We start from the raw sequence: 15857 nt of genomic DNA on the forward strand, positions 1-15857 counted from the left end.
GAGCAGTTTCTGGTGGAGAACTTCTGGGAGAAGCTGTAATTTGTTGACCTTGTTCCTTTAGGAGTTAGAAAAACACTTTTAGGGACTTAGGAGCCCTTGGTTTATGGGCTTTTCATGCTGAGAGCTATAAGGCACAAAAATGTCTATAACAGTTGCCCCCTAAAGTATGAGGCCGTTTATTGGTGAAATGCTTTATTAGGAGGATCCGAAGTTCTTTCAATGTTGGGAGGAGACCTGTAATAAGATACAATACAATACATTATCTTCATACTGTTTTCATGATCTAGCTGAGGTAGACATTCCCATGCTCAGCTTTATAAATTCATTTTCATGTACATAGGACAGACAACCGTCTAATGGTAGACTGATGATTCTGCCGGAGCCATCATCCTTTTGGTAGGATGATTATCTGTGCTGCAATGCTGTACATTTCAATGTCTTTATTTTCCTGAATATATATTGCAGCCCGGATGGATGAAACTAGATCCGGGGTCTTCAATCTCGTCCGATATTCACTCGAAGTACAAGTCGATGCATGCGAGAAATGTCTTGAAGTCGAACATGGAAAGACATCGCTTGATTACTAGTCAATGATGTAAACTGTTAACAAGCGCGAGAGGAACCACCGATAATGATAGTGACCCTCAAGGTACTGCAGTACAATTCATGTGGTGTGAATAAAGGACTTGGCGTCGAACACCACGCAAAATCTTTCGGTCGAAGGTCATTGATGTATACCTGTCGCCGGAAGTGAGAAACTTGCCATTGAGGCATGCAAGCTTCAAAGTACTGAACAGGGTGTTCCTAGATCAACTTCTTGGATAATGAGCTGATGTCGACAAGAAGCGATCCGTCAAAGGAGAGCCTTAATGAATCCCACATCAATGACACGGAACGGAGCAAAAGATCTGATGGAGGTGAAAACGATCTGATGATATATGGTTCAGGATGGCGGTCATGAAAGAATGAAGTATAATTTATGGTAGTGGATGGGACATAGGTGACTTCTCTGGATGACTTCTCTTGAACATGTCGGTGACACTTATGTGATGGATTGGTAGCATTTACCCCAAATGCGGATGGTATGATGTGACCAGTGAATGAAACAACCCAACCCGACTCGGGCACGGAGTGGAAGTGTCATGTTCAAGAGTGACTTGCTACCAATAAAGATTCTTTGATTTTTCTTCCCAATATTTCCCCAGTCATTGCTGACCAGTACCTCTTTATTTTTGTCAAGCTTGAGGAGGATAACATATGCTTGTTCTATAATTTTCCCTTCGGGCAAACCCATCGCTATGTTTTAACGAGCCTAGCGATAGTGAAACTCGTTCTCGTCTAAAGACAAGTTTGTCGCTATTAATCTTTTCAGCGAGTCTAACGACAAAGATAACTCAGTCCTTTTCATTTTTAGAGAGTCTGAAAAGGTACATAAAGGTAACTCCAAAATTCCTTTTTCGTCATCTAACCCCTTAAGTCCGAAAAAGTATAAAACAATACAGAAGGGATGAATTTTCGATAGTTTTAACGAGCCGAACAAAACAAGCGCTCGATCTTTTTGTGCAATAATCCCTCAGGTCCAAAAAGATTAAAATCTAGAGGGATAACACTTCTTGTCGCTTTAACGAGTTGGAAGGCCAAAACTCGGCAATCTTTTCATATTTTACGAGTCAGTTGAAAAGAGCTTAAAGAAGACTCGTCTTTTGAGGAACGAGTGATAAAATGGGTAGCAGCTGATTCCAGGTATGGGTTGGAATTTTCCAATCACGGCAGTGTCACAAGGATGGCTAGTGAAATCACTCTTCGCAGCTGTTCCTCAAAATGGGTAAACAATCAAATGGAGGTGAATGATCGGCCAATGGAAAAGTGGAGGTGACGGTGCAAACATGACCAAGGCTTTAATGGCTGAAATGCTTCATTCACGGTGGTTATTTACTGGGGAATAGTTCATTTTTTAATGAGCTTAAACGCGGGTGGAAACATTTGCTCATGTCTTATGTTTATTTTTTAACGAGCTTGAACTATGTGCTAAAACTGCTCGATTAATCCAGTCATATGATAAGAATGTCTCATATAGAAACAGCAACTTTTAGAGTTTTTCCCCACATCCTTTCTTTATGCAAGTTAGGAAACGACTAATCCAAAAAATAGATAAGTAATCGCTCTTTGCTTGCACTCCAAAAGGTTTGCATGCCCCCAGGTATAAAATATGGTTTCAAGGTTACCCCTCAATTTGCAGACAAAACATTTGTTCTATCAAGAGAGGCCTACCTCTTACAGGTTACCCAAAGATTGCTCTATTCACACAGCAAACAAAACACTTCTTTGGCGATGTCTACCGAGATAAACAAGGGTGAGCGACGATGCTCGCCAACTCACATAACTTTGACAAGAGAATCTTATTCTAGAATAACCCCTCTTCCACTTACGGACGGGGTACAGACTAGTCATATTCTCCCGCGGAAACCTACCCTATACCTGAAGTTTTCCTGCTGAAGCAGACCAGGACGCATGCCCCCTGGATTTCAGTCATATCCCTCCGAATTACTCGCGCTCATCGGGAGGACGGACTGGGGATTGAGACATTTCTTACGTGAAGAGACCATTTAGGGATGGTATATGACTATTTGCTATGTGTGATCCGGGAAATGAAAGCTGGTCCACAAGCTTGACCACTCTTCCTTCGTGCGAAAAACACATTACTCTAAAAAGTGAGGAGACGATGGCTCCCATGTAATAAATATAGTCTCGTCCAATGAGTAGGTTATAATCCAAGGGTCCTTGAACTACCATGACGTTCATGTGAACTGTCTTCCTTCTCAATGTTATGGGCACATCGGGAAGGATCCCTAAAGGTCGACTGGTTCCTTTATCAAAGCCTGTCAGATTTCTCATCTCAGGCGAAAGCGATGGCGAACCAAGCACTTTCCAAGCAATAGAGGAAAGGATACTCACAGAAGCCCCCTCATCTATGATGGTACCAGCCATGACCATTCTATATATTTGAACGATAATTCGGAATGGTATGCTTGCTGGCAAACGGGGTCTGCCTAGTTGATTCCAGTCGAAGGAGACAACTAGGTTGCTTGGAGGTGGGACCGAGTAGACGGCCGGGTATGGCTCTGACGAACTTCCTTCCTACGGTAAAGGAATGGGTAGATTTCCCCCATGTTCGTTGGAGTCTGTGTTGATGAAGAGAATTTGGACGGTGTCATCCTTGTTCTCTTCAGTGACTGTATCATCCGAAGATAAAACCTCTGAAGGCAAGACCGGGTCAGCTGCCGCCTCGACCTTTTGACTTTCGTCTGGTATGGATTCAGTTGGTTTATCTTCAATGAAAGGCGCTTTAGCCGACCACCTGAGCGGGCCAGCTGGATTCTCAACTAGTGACGGACTCGGCAAGAGTTTTTTATATCCAGGAGGAAGTCGTAACGGTGAAACCGGGCGATCATCCAAAACTCTTTTAGCTTCATCTAAGAAGGGACAACGGTGGAGGGCATGATCGCCTTCGCACAATTTACAAGGAAATCTAGCTTTCCCTTTTTGTCTTGGGGCTTCACTTTCACTAGTTGACGGTGTGCTTTCAACATGATCACCAGAGGTTGATGACACCGGATTGTGCAAACGAGGAGACCAGTCCCTTAGTATCCGGGGGATGCAAGGACAATCTCTGTGAAAGTGGTCTCCTTTGCAAATGACACATGGTGATTTAGGCCTGGTCAGTGCAGTGTGTGGATTTTCGTTAGACGACACTCGTTTTCCCCCATTCGCCTTTGGCTCCTTCCTCCTTTTCTCTTTCTTCTTCTTTTCCTTCTTCTCCTTAGGAATTTGGCTTTTAGCTTTACCAGTTCCATCAAGCGAAGAGGAAGGAGGAGAGGAAGAATTAGAGGAAGTAGAAGGCTGGTGGGCAACTCTGGATTCGTCTAATTGCTAATTCGATTGTTTAGGAATGGTGGTGTTCTGAACGACATTGGTTGAGAAGAGCCATACTGGCAAACCAATAGTCAATCCTGGAAGTGACAATGTGGCCATATGGGGCGCACCAACATCTCCCCAAGAGGAGAAGGCACTAGGATTTCCACCAAGGGGAATTCCTTGGATGGTGGGCTCCATTTTCTCAACCCAAGATCAACGTAGGAAAAGGGTATGAATATTCCATTTAAAATAAATTTTAACACGCTTTGACACAACTTGTTTTTTTAGTTTTTAAGAGTCGAGAAAAAACAAAAGATGACTCTAGTCTCCTTCGATTTTTAATGAGCCTGAAGTGACAAGTGCTTAGATGGACCTTTTCCGTTAAGGAGTCTGAAAAGGAACGAAAGGGACTGCTCTGGAGGTCTACGTAGAGGGAGTACCAAACCAATTGCAAAACTGCAGAATACTTTTTACAGTACGGCAGTCAATCTTCCCGAATGCTGTGTTCAGTGCATTGCGATCAGTAGGGCGGCCGACACGGTTTCCTATGGATAAAAGGTTTTCAGCCTATAGGGGTCTCCCAATATATACTCGACGGTACGTGGGAGCACAAGTCCGTACTGGCACTTATCGTCTCAAAGTGGAGGAATCACCCAACCATCAGTGAGGACAACAGTTACCAGGCTTTACGATGCCGGAATACGTCTCTAGCCTAGACCTCTAAATGTTGTGCGTTAAGTTACAAAGCGTTGTTAAGTTCATTGGATTTAAGTTGATCTTTCTTATGAAGTTTGCCTTTTGGGATCACCACGAGATGTATATGTAATTCCTAAAATGCAATCTAAATATGATAAACAAACTTCTATCTCTTTTCAGCAATGAAAATCCTAGCTACTAAGGGAAAAGAAAGACACAATCTTTTCGAAAAGAGCAAAGAGCACACTGTAAATGCACTTTTCCTAAATCAAGCCAAACAGACTGCCAATATGCAAATGCACATGCATGTGTTTTGTTTTTCACTTTCTTAATATTGATGCCTAAAAATAAAGTTGTTGTACAAATCTGAATTCGCTTTCAAGTGAAAAACACAAACAAGCTTCTTTTCGAAATCAAAAGGTAGAGACGATTACGACACTTTATGATTTTGAAATAAATACTCGTTTCGACACTAGAAAGTCACAAATTCAGACCAAAGGCAAAAGTAAAAGCATAATCGACTGTCAACAGCAAATAAACTTTCTCCTATGATCAAAATTGACACTTGCGACAGATCTAAATCAAAGGACGACAGTACGACTATTATACTTTTGGAATGGAAAACTGTAAATGACGTAACAAACACACAAAAACATCTACAGTTTCTTTTATACAACTGAGGCAGAATTACAGCAAGGAAAAGGGGTTTTTAAACAGACACATACACTGATCACAGGCTGCAAAAATCAGAGACAAAACTGAAAAAAATGAACAAAGAACCTCAGCTGCACAAGGCTAGGCTGATCAGTGCACCTGTTACACAGAGAAACTGGATTGCAATGCAGGTTGCCCTCTCGGGAACTGCGCTGAAATGTAGGAACTGTTCACAGTACCTGCGCTGGGGTAGAAACGAGAATTCTATCCGGGTTCAGGGTCACGGTTTGCAGTCTAATCTATGGTTTTTGGCCGAGTAAAAGAAATCAAAATGGCGACCACAGTGGGAGAGATTGTCTAGTTAGTTTGTTTGTGTTTCTCCTGTTGTTTGTTTCATAAACTTAGAAGTAGCAAATCGAACTGCATTTGCCATTAACAAATGCAAAGTAGACATCTGCTGCTTCAATCCATTCACTGGATCTGTTTATGATTTGAACAGCTGATTCACAAATGATCTGATTGCCCTTTGTGATAGCTCTTAGACCTTCTTTAAATCTACCCTCTGATTGTGCATTACTGATTGCTTTTACTCGGCCAAAAACCATAGATTAAACTGCAAACCGTGACCCAGAACCCGGATAGAATTCTCGTTTCTACCCCAGCGCAGGTACTGTGAAGAGTTCCTGCATTTCAGCGTAGTTCCTGAGAGGGCAACCTGCGTTGCAATCCAGTTTCTCTGTGTAACAGGTGCGCTGATCAGCCTAGCCTTGTGCAGCTGAGGTTCTTTGCTTCATTTTTTTCAGTTTTGTCTCTGATTTTTGCAGCCTGTGATCAGTGTATGTGTCTGTTTAAAAACCCCTTTTCCTTGCTGTAATTCTGCCTCAGTTGTATAAAAGAAACTGTAGATGTTTTTGTGTGTTTGTTACGTCATTTACAGTTTTCCATTGCAAAAGTATAATAGTCGTACTGTCGTCCTTTGATTTAGATCTGTCGCAAGTGTCGATTTTGTTCATAGGAGAAAGTTTATTTGCTGTTGACAGTCGATTATGCTTTTACTTTTGCCTTTGGTTTGAATTTGTGACTTTATAGTGTCGAAATGAGTATTTATTTCAAAATCATAAAGTGTCGTAATCGTCTCTACCTTTTGATTTCGAAAAGAAGCTTGTTTGTGTTTTTCACTTGAAAGCGAATTTAGATTTGTACAACAACTTTCTTTTTAGGCATCAATATTAAGAAAGTGAAAAACAAAACACATGCATGTGCATTTGTATATTGGCAGTCTGTTTGGCTTGATTTAGGAAAAGTGCATTTACAGTGTGCTTTTTGCTCTTTGCGAAAAGATTGTGTCTTTCTTTTCCCTTAGTAGCTAGGATTTTCATTGCTGAAAAGAGATAAAAGTTTGTTTATCATCTTTAGATTGCATTTTAGGAATTACATATACATCTCGTGGTGATCCCAAAAGGCAAACTTCATAAGAAAGATCAACTTAAAATAAATCCAATGAACTTAACAACGCTTTGTAACTTAACGCACAACATTTAGAGGTCTAGGCTAGAGACGTATTCGAGTGTCGTAAAGCCTGGTAACTGTTGTCCTCACTGATGGTTGGGTGATTCCTCCACTTTGAGATGATAAGTGCCAGTATTGACTTGTGCTCCCACGTACTGTCGAGTATATATTGGGAGACCCCTATAGGCTTAAAACCTTTTATCCATAGGAAGCCGTGTCAGCCGCCCTACTGATCGCAATGCATTGAACACAGCATTCGAGAAGATTGACTGCCATACCGTAAAAAGTATTCTGCAGTTTTGCGATTGGTTTCAGAGTCTCTGTCTATTCAAAACGACCCTATCCCACTAAGGTGTGACAGTGACCTTAGAAACAAACAGAGAAAACTACTTTTGTATTCTTCTTTATGAACTATAAACAAAGAGAAATAGGATGAACCAACCTGTGTCATGCGCTAGTCCTTTGATCCAATCTCTCTCCTCTTTGACAGCTTCCAGCTACCTGCTCCCTTACTTGCCCAGCTTCACCAAGTACTTGCAAGATCACAGAAGAAGGAAACTATACAAAGACATGGGTTTATATTCATAAAAAGCTTAGGATCAGATTTAAGCTAAACATACAAATGTAACAAACATCAATGATACACAAGCATGTAGGAGAAACTCAAATAGTTTTATTCATATAACAAGAAGATCCAGGAGGAGTTACAACCGATGATTCCTGATCCGGCATCAACCTCCCAGCAAAGAAGCCCCTCTTCACCTCCAACAAAGCATAAATCACCCAATACTCTGATATCTATCTTAAAACCAACAGTAATTCTCTGCAATGTACAAAATTCCGGCCTCCGGATCTCTGGGATGAGGGATCCATATATAGATGTATGCAAGGAGTATGAGTCAGCTTATGATTTGACTAGTGTCTTCTCTCTGTCAGTTCTTGCTTCCACTTGGAGACTGAGAGCCTCTTACTCATCCTTGGTCGAATTCAGTGAGGCAAGTGTCATTGGAGAAGATTTTGGAAGCTTCCATTGTCTCTCCACCTCGTGGAATGACTCTGCCACTTGTCATTTCCCACTCAACGCACCCTGGTAGTGCAGTTAGGTGCGTTGCAATGCACCTAGCTAGTGGACTTGGGTGCTATGCAACGCACTTGGCTAGTGGAGCAGCTGAAATGATCCTGATTTGACTGATTCTGAGCAGTTTCTGGTGGAGAACTTCTGGGAGAAGCTGTAATTTGTTGACCTTGTTTTTTAGGAGTTAGAACAACACTTTTAGGGACTTAGGAGCCCTTGGTTTATGGACATTTCATGCTTAGATCTGTAAGGCACAAAAATGTCTATAATAGTTGCCCCCTAAAGTATGAGGCCGTTTATCGGGTGAAATGCTTTATTAGGAGGATCTGAAGTTCTTTCAATGCTGGGAGGAGACCTGTAATAAGATACAATACAATACATTATCTTCATACTGTTTTCATGATCTAGCTGAGGTGGGCATTCCCATGCTCAGCTTTATAAATTCATTTTCATGTACATAGGATAGACAATCGTCTGATGGTAGACTGATGATTCTGATAGAGTCATCATCCTTTTGGTAGGATGATTATCTGTGCTGCAATGTTGTACATTTCAATGTCTTTATTTTCCTGAATATATATCGCAGCCCAGATGGATGAAACTAGATCCGGGGTCTTCAATCTCGTCCGATCTTCACTCGAAGTACAAGTCGATCCATGCGAGAAATGTCTTGAAGTCGAACATGTAAAGACATCGCTTGATTACCAGTCAATGATGTAAACTGTTAACAAGCACGAGAGGAATCACCGATAATGATAATGACCCTCAAGGTACTGCAGTACAATTCACGTGGTGTGAATAAAGGACTTGGTGTCGAACACCACGCAAAATATTTCGGTCGAAGGTCATTGATGTATACCTGTTGCCAGAAGTGAGAAACTTGCCATTGAGGCATGCAAGCTTCAAAGTACTGAACGGGGTGTTCCTAGATCAACTTCTTGGATAATGAGCTGATGTCAACAAGAAGTGATCCGTCAAAGGAGGGCCTTAATGAATCCCACATCAATGACACGGAACGGAGCAAATGATTTTGATGGAGGTGAAAACGATCTGATGATATATGGTTCAGGATGGCGGTCATGAAAGAATGAAGTATAATGTATGGTAGTGGATGGGACACAGGTGACTTCTCTGGATGACTTCTCTTGAACATGTCGGTGACACTTATGTGATGGATTGGTAGCATTTACCCCAAATGTGGATGGTATGGCGTGACCATGGTGATGTGACCGGTGAATGAAACAACCAAACCCGACTCAGGCATGGAGTGGAAGTGTCATGTTCAAGAGCGACTTGCTACCAATAAAGATTCTTTGAGTTTTCTTCCCATTTTTTCCGCAGTCATTGCTGACCAGTACCTCTTTATTTTTGTCAAGCTTGAGGAGGATAACATATGCTTGTTCTATAATTTTCCCTTCGGGCAAACCCATCGCTATGTTTTAATGAGCCTAGCGATAGTGAAACTCGTTCTAGTCTAAAAACAAGTTTGTCGCTATTAATCTTTTTAACGAGTCTAACGACAAAGATAACTCGGTCCTTTTCATTTTTAGAGAGTCTGAAAAGGTATGTAAAGGTAATTCCAAAATTCCTTTTTCGTCATCTAACCCCTTAAGTGTGAAAAAGTATAAAACAATACAGAAGGGATGAATTTTAGATAGTTTTAACGAGCCAAACAAAACAACCGCTCGATCTTTTTGTGCAATAATCCCTCAGGTCCAAAAAGATTAAAATCTAGAGGGATAGCACTTCCTGTCGCTTTAACAAGCTGGAAGGCAAAAACTCGGCAATCTTTTCATATTTTACGAGTCAGTTGAAAAGAGCTTAAAGAAGACTCGTCTTTTGAGGAACGAGTGATAAAATGGATAGCAGCTGATTCTAGGTAAGGGTTGGAATTTTCCAATCATGGCGGTGTCACAAGGATGGCTAGTGAAATCACTCTTCGCAGCTGTTCCTCAAAATGGGTAAACAATCAAATGGAGGTGAATGATCGGCCAATGGAAAAGTGGAGGTGACGGTGCAAACACGACCAAGGCTTTAATGGCTGAAATGCTTCATTCACGGTGGTTATTTACCGGGGAATAGTTCATTTTTTAACGAGCTTAAACGTGGGTGGAAACATTTGCTCATGTCTTATGTTTATTTTTTAACGAGCTTGAACTATGTGCTAAAACTACTCGATTAGATGGTCTTGTTTTGATTTTTACCATAGATAGCTTTGTCCTTCCAAAGATCGTACTGTATTTTCAACTGCTTCATCAAACTAGTTAGAAATGAACAATATTTTCTTGAAAACGAGATTAAAACGCTAATATTTTACTTTGAACTACGTAAAAGTAATTAAAAAGTGTTTTTTACCTCTCATTTTACCATTTCATTTGAACTTGTTTTGTTGGAGCTTTGGAGGTGTTTTCCCCCTCGATTTTCATCAGTTGATTTTGGGAGATTCTGTGGATGATTATCGGAGCCGTCTGGACCAGGTAGGAGCTAAACCTGAGCTCTTTCATTTCATGGTTTCCATTTTGCATTTTGTGCTTTATTCACTGCTTTTCTAAGCCCCTGGGGTTTGAGGGATTCGTTCTGCCATCAACGCACCCTCAGTGCATCGAAACCTGCGTTGAATGCTGGCTTGTATGAAGGCAGTTTGACATTCAACGCACCTAGATCACTGCTGCAAGTGCGTTGGGCGCAGAAAGGGAATTTGTTGCACAATTTTTCATGGAATTTTTGCCTGTTTCTCACCAAAATTAGGACCTAACTCACCTCTTGTTGGTTTTTCAGAGATCTTGGAGCAAGATGACCCTTACATGGCGAGAATGTGAGCATGAAGAAGAGGACATGATTGCCCTACATGATCCAGGTACAGTGAACGCGCTGCGGAATTGTGGCTTACTGAAATTCTTCCGGATTTCTAGCATGAGACAGCAGATCAAGTTACTGCAGTATTTGCTCGATGCTTGGGATCCTATCAACCAGGTTTTCCAGATTAGGGGCAAATCTATCCCCTTGACTGTAGTAGACATCTATTTCTTGACTGGCTTGTCAAGGCAGGGTGCCCCCATCTCTTTGTCAGGTTCGGCCCGAGGAGGCGATTCTGTGAGAGATTATTTCCGCCGGTATTGAAGAGAAGGATCTCAGCCGAGTAAAGACGGCAAGATCATTATCCGTGATGTTACTGACAGGTCTCTTAGGACTATCCTGTTTACTTTTGGTAGGATGGCCGGTAGTGCATCTCGTCATGTGGCCAACAGATCCTATATGCAGCATGCCTTGGAATGCCTTCAACCGAAGGTGTTCAACTGGTGCGACGCAGTACGTCTTGTGATGAAGGAACAGTTGACCAAGATAAAGAACAGGAGCTTGAAGAACTTTGGGTACGGTTCTATTCTGAACGCCTTTGCCTTCGAGAAGATACCGCTGATGCAGCCGCAGTACATTGCACTCGACTTACCTTCTCCTACTGAACCACGTATGCAGAGATGGGTTGACCATATGTCTAGGCATGCTGGCAAAAGAAGCAAGGACAGTCTATAACGGGATGAATCATAAGGCAGACGAGTTTGTAATGATTGAAGCTAGACTTTAAGGACTTCGATTGTTAACGAGAAAAGTGTCTATTCAGAACGACCCTATCCCACTAAGGTGTGACAGTGACCTTAGAAACAAACAGAGAAAACTACTTTTGTATTCTTCTTTATGAGCTATAAACAAAGAGAAATAGGATGAACCAACCTGTGTCTTGCGCTAGTCCTTTGATCCAATCTCTCTCCTCTTTGACAGCTTCCAGCTACCTGCTCCCTTACTTGCCCAGCTTCACCAAGTACCTGCACTCGACTTCTTGTGATGAAGGAACAGTTGACCAAGATAAAGAACGGGAGGTTGAAGAACTTTGGGTATGGTTCTATTCTAACCGTCTTTGCCTTGGAGAAGATACCACTGATGCAGCCATAGTACATTGCACTCGACTTACCTTCTCCTACTGAACCACGTATGGAGAGATGGGTTGACCATATGTCTAGGCATGCTGGCCAATCTCAGATTTCATTTTCTGATAACTTCTTCAGGTGGTTTGATCGTCAGGAGATGGTTTATGCCGCGTATACATATGCTGGCATGGACTTCTGGGGTGATCCAGATTTAGTACTGCCGGACGGCGAGCAGTGGGGTGCTATTGGTAAAATCTCTGACCATATTGTTGTTTACTCTTTTTGTTTATAATGTCCTTGTGCTTTATTCTATCAAGACTCTGATCAAACTCATGTGTACATGCAGATATTGGTCCTGTTTGTCCAGTAGTTCGCCTGAGAGTACCAGTTGTTGCTCCAGTAGGAGAGGCCACCGAAAGGGCTATTCTTCACGACCTCGATGTGGCCGAGACTCTCATAGCTTTGCAGGAGCAGGTTGAGGGCCTCACTCTTGGTATACCAGATGTGAGGACTGACGAGCTACCTTTGCGGTTACAGCGGCATACTACTGGTGTGCCCAGACGATGGACTCGTCTCTTACGCATGATCGCACAGGCTATGACTTGCTATCACGAGCATCATTAGACTAGGGTGCCCCCTAGCATTTTGAGTTTTTTGGGTCGTGTGACCGATTTTGTCTTGGTTACAGAACATTATATGTAAACCATAAACAACTATATATATTTTTGATTTTCGGAGTTTTATTCTGGCTGAGTTATATGATCCACATGTAAAACATTGATGATGTGTTTCCTTTTAGAAATATTGCAAATGTATATCTAACACATAGTTTACTAATGAATTGGTTAATGTGTTTAAGTTTCTGGAAATATGTTGCTATTGAATAAGGTCTAATTGTCTTTCCAAAATCTTAACCCTTAGGAACATGCGATAAATAGCTGGGTTTCGAATAGAATATATACCATTGAGTTGTAGTATTACGAGTTGTGAGTCTAGCCTGACAATTAGTCGGTGTATACCATGAGTGATGGCATCAGAGAGAAGTTATATCAACGCGCTATACTCAGCGATATTATTCGTTGATCGACCAATACATACACCTCTGAAACTTACTAACTCGCCGCTTGGATTAAAAATGGCCCAGGCTGCAGAGGACAGGTTCCGCAAACTACGACTCGCTCCGTCGGCATATCCAACACATGGATCCAATGGGTTTGACATCTGCAATAAATGTAAAAAGGTGGATTACTAGACCAAAACAAACATTTTAGCGAAAACAAAAATACAACGAAAGCATACTGGTTACTACTATGCGTAGTAACGCTTGAGGTACAACCCATTACGAGGTTGCGCCAGTGGAATTCCGTCATAATCCATTAACTCGTAGGCTCCCTTTGCTAACACCTGCTTAACAATATAGGGGCCCATCCATAAAGACTTAAATTTACCTGCTCCCAATTTATCGGATTCTTGGTTGTAAAGCCAGACCAAGTCACCTTCTGAGAAGACACGGGGTTTGACATTTTTGTCGAACTGCGCCTTGACTCGTTTCTTATGGGTTTCGTTAGCCAAAGTGGCGTCATGACGGGTTTCATCCAATTGGATTAATTCCAAGAAACGAGCCTCTTCTTCCGAAGTTCCGGGGAGGAGATCAATTGCGAGTTTGAGAGACGAGATTTCACACTGGACTGGTAAGACTGCTTCCAGGCCATATACCAGTTGTAAGGGTGTGAACCCGGTTGCATTCCTTACCGATGTTTGGTAAGCCCACAAAGTTGAGTACAGGATTAGGTGCCATCTTCTTTTGTGAACTCTGATCATCCTTTGCAGCATGCATTTCAGGACCTTGTTGATCGCTTCAACTTGTCCGTTGGCCTGCGGATAATATAGAGTAGAGTTGTCGTGAGACAACCCTAGTTTGGCAGCTAATTCAACCATCATGTGATTGCGAAAATGCGATCCATGATCTGTGACTATAGCCTGTGGTATGCCGAATCTGGCGACTACATGATTGAAAAAGAAGAGGGCAGTTGTTTCACTAGTATTATCTAATGTAGGCATCGCCTCGGCCCATTTGGTAAAATAGTCAACTGCGACTATGATATACCCATGCCCCCCGGTTGAGGTGGGGTTACATGTCATGAAATCTATGCCCCATTTGGCGAATGGCCCAACAGCAACTATTGGCTGTAGAGGTGCGGGTGGTTTTTTGGTTTTGCTATCAAAAATTTGACAAGCATGGCAACTTCTGACTGCGGTTATGCAATCTTTGAACATTGTTGGCCAGAAGTATCCTGCTCGTAATATTTTTTGTGCTGTAGCATATCCAGATTAATGCCCCCCACATGCACCTGAATGACACTTTTCAAAGGACCCTATCATCAACATGGGAAAAATCTCGTTAGGTCAAAGGCGGACAAGTGGATGCAATCATAACGGGAATGTCCTGGTATCATTGATACAATCGAATGTCCTGGTATGTTTAAGTCCATATAGCCTGTGATCGGAAGATGGTAAAGTGTATCACCAACGATTGTATCAATATATGGATCCCACATCCCAGAGATCCAGAGGCTGGAATTTTGTACATTGCAGAGAATTGCTGTTGGTTTTGAGATAGATATCAGAGTACTGGGTGATTTATGCTTTGTTGGAGCTAAAGAGGGGCTTTTTTGCTGGGAGGTTGATGCTGGATCAGGAATCATCGGTTGTAACTCCTCCTGGATCTTCTTGTTATATCAATAAAACTATTTGAGTTTCTCCTACATGCTTGTGTATCATTGATGTTTGTTACATTTGTATGTTTAGCTTAAATTTGATCCTAAGCTTTTTATGAATATAAACCCATGGCTTTGTATAGTTTCCTTCTTCTGTGATCTTGCAGGTACTTGGTGAAGCTGGGCAAGTAAGGGAGCAGGTAGCTGGAAGCTGTCAAAGAGGAGAGAGATTGGAAAACCTGGTTGATAGGATCCCAAGCATCGAGCAAATACTGCAGTAAGTTGATCTTCTGTCTCATGCTAGAAATGCGGAAGAATTTCAATAAGCCACAATTCCGCAGCGCGTTCACTGTAACTAGATCATGGAGGGAAATCATGTCATCTTCTTCATGCTCACGTTCTCGCCATGTAAGGGTCATCTTGCTCCAAGATCTCTGAAAAACCAACAAGAGGGGAGTTAGGTCCTGATTTTTGTGAGAAACAGGCAAAAATTCCATGAAAAATTGTGCAAAAAATTCCCTTTCTGCGCCCAACGCACCGGCAGCAGTGATCTAGGTGCATTGAATGTCAAAATGCGTTCATACAAGCCAGCATTCAATGCAGGTTTCGATGCACTGAGGGTGCGTTGATGGCAGAATGAATCCCTCAAACCCCAGGGGCTCAGAAAAGCAGGGAATAAAGGACAAAATGCAAAATGGAAACCATGAAATGAAAGATAGATTTGCCCCTATCTAAAACATAGCGATGGGTCTAAGAGCTATCACAAAGGGCAATCAGATCATTTGTGAATCAGCTGTTCAAATCATAAACAGATCCAGTGAATGGATTGAAGCAACAGATTTCTACTTTGCATTTGTTAATGGCAAATGCAGTTCGATTTGCTACTTCTAAGTTTATGAAACAAACAATAGGAGAAACATAAACAAACTAACTAGACAATCTTCCCCAGCGGAGTTGCCATTTTGTTAACGGGAAAAGTGTCTATTCAGAATGACCCTATCCCACTAAGGTGTGACAGTGACCTTAGAAACAAACAGAAAAAACTACTTTTATATTCTTCTTTATGAACTATAAACAAAGAGAAATAGGATGAACCAACCTGTGTCTTGCGCTAGTCCTTTGATCCAATCTCTCTCCTCTTTGACAGCTTCCAGCTACCTGTTCCCTTACTTGACCAGCTTCACCAAGTACCCGCAAGATCACAGAAGAAGGAAACTATACAAAGACATGGGTTTATATTCATAAAAAGCTTAGGATTAGATTTAGCTAAACATACAAATGTAACAAACATCAATGATACACAAGCATGTAGGAGAAACTCAAATAGTTTTATTGATATAACAAGAATATCCAGGAGGAGTTACAACC

This window comes from Pinus tabuliformis, chromosome 6 (genome assembly GCF_031772625.1).
Source record: "Pinus tabuliformis cultivar Carrire ecotype Pingquan chromosome 6, CPIR1, whole genome shotgun sequence".
Classification (NCBI taxonomy): Eukaryota; Viridiplantae; Streptophyta; class Pinopsida; order Pinales; family Pinaceae; genus Pinus; species Pinus tabuliformis.